The sequence below is a fragment of the Athene cunicularia genome, assembly GCF_003259725.1.
Source record: "Athene cunicularia isolate RWA chromosome 3 unlocalized genomic scaffold, athCun1 chr3_part1, whole genome shotgun sequence".
Taxonomy (NCBI): domain Eukaryota; kingdom Metazoa; phylum Chordata; class Aves; order Strigiformes; family Strigidae; genus Athene; species Athene cunicularia.
In genome coordinates, this window is record NW_020799097.1 from 78,064,279 (window position 1) to 78,065,014 (window position 736).

A 736-nucleotide genomic window follows, 5' to 3' on the forward strand; every position below is an offset into this window, starting at 1 on the left:
TTTTAATGAATTAAACCCCGACCACACTGAAGCGCAGGGCTACAGCCCTACTTGAAACTTGGATCAAGATACACTGCAAGGCAAAGCTACATTTACATTGTTAATGAGTTTCTCAATCTGAAAGTTTACAGAGCAGCGATCACGTACTCACACATCATCCATGGGCCAAGAACAACGACGATGAAGATGTAACACTCCCTGAGTAATGCTGTGCTTTGCGTTTTCCGTTGGTTTTAGTTTTAACTTAATTTCCTGTGATCATGAACAGAATTTTCAAGGGGGTTTAGTGCAATACACTGCTCCTGAGTCACCAGTTTTCAGCCCATGGTCGCTGAGTTCCTAGGATCTGTGGACTATTTGTAACAGGACTGCGAAAAGCCTGTTTTCAACTGGATTTCCTTTGCTATTAAGCAGCTTTGATGTATGCAGCTCTACTCAAATATATGTCTGCAATTTGCAGGGGAAAAAAACAATAAAGGTACCAGGTATACCAGTCTGAAAAGCTTCCAGCAGCCAGGGGTTAATCAGAAAAGCTCTGTATCACTACTTCAAGCATTTGTAGAACTGCATTTTTGCTGAAGAAACTGCCCCTGGATTTATATAGTTCTGAGTCACTCCTCTCAAGCTTTATGAACACTTCCCTCTCAGACACCCCCAGAAGACATGTTTCCAGTAATTGCACTGGCACCTACTGGTGAAATCCGTCCCTCTCTGATGGCTGTATCTTATACACATC